We start from the raw sequence: 3,907 nt of genomic DNA, 5'->3' as shown, positions 1-3,907 counted from the left end.
TTCAAGCTCCACTTCCCCTTAACTTTTAACCCCTTTGTGGCAGCCTTGCCGGTGGCCAGGGCAGGGGCAAGTTTCCTCCGATTTTTTCTCCACTTTTCTTTCCTTGTGACTTTCCTTTATTTTTAAGTTGTAAGCCAGTAACAATCTTGCAAAAGGAATCTACTGTAAGGATCTCAGTTTAGAACTGTGAGCATTTCGTTAATCAGGTAAAACTTAACCACAATGTGGCACATTTAGTGATAGCCTCACCAGATCCTGTGCTGTGTGTGAGTGAAGCGTCAGGAGTGAGCAGGTATACGTGACTATAAGTATTCATTTTGGCTGTCCAAACCATTCTTGGAGACTTTTTCTTTCTTTTCTTTTTTTTTTTTTTTTTTCCTGCAAGACCTTTTTGTGTTAACTTTTTGCTAACTTGTGTTAACTTTTCCTGTGACCTTCCATAGTTTCCCATTTAGTTCCCCATCACCATCATCCTAAAGAAAAAGGACTTCCCTGGATGCCTTCTCCCCAGTTACCCCCTCTGCAGCCCTGGGTCTAAGCCACTAGGGATTTCACCTTGCTCTCCCATCAGAAAAAGGACTTTCTGTGACTCCATCCTCCACCACTTGATGGATCCTTGAGCTTCCTGTTCCTCACCAGTTCTTCTGGGTGTTGGTTGTACTGAATAGAAGAAACTCTGAGCGGGATAGGCAGCCTAGTCTTGGGGACGTAGAGACGGGAGAAAGGAGAAGCCAGCCTGGGCAGATGATGGCACCAGGCGGGGGATCAGATAAGGTATAACCTGGGAGAGGCTGCTCTGATATCCAGAGCAGAATCATGAAATTATACTCAGTTCAGCTTCTTCCAAGAAGTCTGTACCACATAGCCTAAAGGGAAAAAAGAGTAGCCAGACCAGCACTCTGTGGTCCTTTCTGATTTCTCTGCAGACACTCTAGCATTATAAAAGTAGCTTTACCTTTATAGTCCATCTCAAACCTACTATGCGTTGGGGTTGCACAGGAGAAGGATCCAGGTCTAAAAACAAAACCAAAATCTCCTTATTCTGCTCTTGTTGCCTAGCATTCCTTTAAACAGGGAACAAAGTCTTTCATCACATAGTCAGAGCAAAGGCCTGATAATGCTAATTTGATTGAATAGAACAGAATGGTATGAATCTGTTTCAAAGTACAAATGATGATTCAGAACTAATCACATAGTGATGGCAAGGGCCTGGGGACAGAAAGAGTGGCAAACATGCATTTTAAAATCAGTCATTGGTTCTTGGGACTCCCAATTAACAGGGAAAAGGAGTTAGTTCTAACACTGCCAGGCCCCCCACTCCCCTCAACTTCCTTAGCTCCAGGGACTGCTGGGTCTGCTTCAGGCATCCAGTGTGCGGTTGTGAACAAATGTGGGGTTGTAATCCCTGCTAGATATGAAAGCTAATTTGGTCCTCTTTAACTTCCATTTCCAGATATTTTTTTTTCTGGTTACTTTAAATACCATTTGTCTCCCATAGCTGGACCACGGGAAACAGGGGAAATAACTTGTCTTTCTTTAGTACCTGAACTTCTTAACTAGCTTTGGGAGCAGAGAGAGAGAGAATGATTCTATGGCGCAGAGTTTTCTCAAAGCATGGTCTACACAGAATCAAGGGTGAGGGCCAGAATCTGTACTTTGAGTAAGTATTCTCCATGACTCATGCACACTGAGGTTCCAGAAGCCCTAGTATAGAAAGAACACATGCTGGGTACAAGGAGCAAGGGCAAAGTGGATGTCAGGCTTCAGGGAGGAAAAATAGAAGTAGGGGATATGGGAGGCTGGCAAATCCCTTCCTCTGAGAGACCAGAGCTGTTTCTTCTGTGGCTTGCAAGGCTATGGATAGCCCCAGAACTACAAAGCTAGACAATGATTGGCCACTCTTCATATTTTCCAGGGTCACTGAGACTCATCACCCCAAGCACACACACCCTTGCCCGAGCCACCCCCAAACACAGGTTCTGGCCACAGGACACAAGGGTACCCAGGGACCCCAGCCTTACATTTCCTCACAGGCCAGATAGAGTTGAGCTATGTAGTCTCTTCAAAGTTCTAGCCTTTCTGGGCTACTCCTCAATTCTCTGCTCTCCTGCTTCATAAGCTGTTGCTAGAAGATGTTAGCTACACCGCACAAAGTGGAGGATACAACAGAAATACACTGAGTGAGAGGCTGTCTCAGGCCCTTTATAGACCCTTGGAGGTCATGACCACTTTTACTATTAAACATCCCCTACCTCACCCCTCCCCAAAATACACACACATCATGTCAATCAACCTAAAAGAGGACCTCATCCTATGTCAAATATAATGTCTTTGATGTTAAAAAAGTAAGGAAAATGGTTGTTATAATTCTGAATTTTAAAATATATTCATTTTGTTCTTATAATTCAAACTTTATTATATTTACATGAAACTATTAAAGAGTTGAATTGCAGTTTACAAGTTGAGTTGACATTTTGTAGGCATTTAATGAAAAATTTGTGAATTTTTATTTTCCAATTTTATATTTTGGAACCAAGAATTTTTTCCCACATTGCAAACTTTTTTTTTTTTTTTTTTTTTTTTTTCCAGTTTGGCAGGGAGGGATCCTTGGCGGTAGAAGTGTTCAGATGCTGGACTGAGGCAGTGACAACCTGCGAGTCCCTTTTTTCCTCTTTCCACCTTCTAGTCTCCCTCCAGTGCCTCCTCTTGGCAGAACCTAACCAGAAATCAGCTGACAAGGGAGTCTGGGAACCAGTGTCTTGTGGTAAGTCACCATGATGCAATGTTTGCCTCCATGATAGGCAGGCTATTCCACAGGCCACAGATCAGGAAGGCTCAGACCAAATTATGATGCTCAAATCACAAGGGTTATGGAATCTATTTAAAGCATAGAGCCAGAACCAAGGGGACAGACTTACGCAAAGTTGATACACTTGGGAATGCAAGCAGGGCAAAAGTCCTGCACAGTCTCACAGCCTCAGTCATGTGTTTTGCTCTGCAGTGGTATAGTTATGAGGACCAGAACTGAGATTGAGTAAGGAGATCAATATGAGGAAGATGCTTGGAACCAAGGCATACTCATTCTATTGAGAGATGTTTAAGGGTAGGTAGACTTGGCCACAGGTCTTTGTCAGTGTTCTGGGAAGTCATACTTTTTGCCAGTATTTCTTGGGTAGAGCTTATGGGGGGCCAGAAGGTGCCACCAGTAGGTAGTCAATTTAGGGATGACATGGACACCAGCCAGAAGGTGGCATAATCTATACCTCATGGCTTATGATTTGTTTTTTCCTATCCTTTTCTGCCTGTAAGTAGCACTCTTGTTTGTTCCATCCTTTTGTAGTCTATTCCATTTATTCTGTTTTACATGTCTTGCAGGTTACTAACTTACTATAGATTGAGAATCTCAAGTCTGAAATTTGAAATTCTCCAAATTCTGAAACTTTTCGAGCACTGCCATGGCACTCAAAGGAAATGCTAATTTAGGCATTTTGGATTTCAGATTTCTGGCATGGGGTGCTCAGCATGTAAGTGTAATGCAAGTATTCCAAAATCCAAAAAGCATCCCGGATAAGGGATACTCATCCTGTATTTTTAGCACATCTTCTGAATTCTGCCTATGTCTCACAAATGACTTGCTTACTTTGTATCTATAGTTAATACATCTGATGAGTTTCACCCACCTGCTTTTCTTGTCCTCTGTATGAAACTGAATATTCTCATGTAACAGAGCAAACACACATTATAGCCAGTATTATAGAGAAAAGTACAGAGGAGTGAGGTTGGGGCTGAGGGAGACAAAATAAATAACTAGCAGAAATCCAGTTTTATGTATTTTTCGTACGGCTAACCATTTTCCTAGTTGTATTTACTGAGTAGTCTCTTCTTTCCCTGCTGACCTCACATGCCA

This window comes from Pongo abelii, chromosome 1 (genome assembly GCF_028885655.2).
Source record: "Pongo abelii isolate AG06213 chromosome 1, NHGRI_mPonAbe1-v2.0_pri, whole genome shotgun sequence".
Classification (NCBI taxonomy): domain Eukaryota; kingdom Metazoa; phylum Chordata; class Mammalia; order Primates; family Hominidae; genus Pongo; species Pongo abelii.
Note: the sequence above shows the minus strand (reverse complement) of the source record.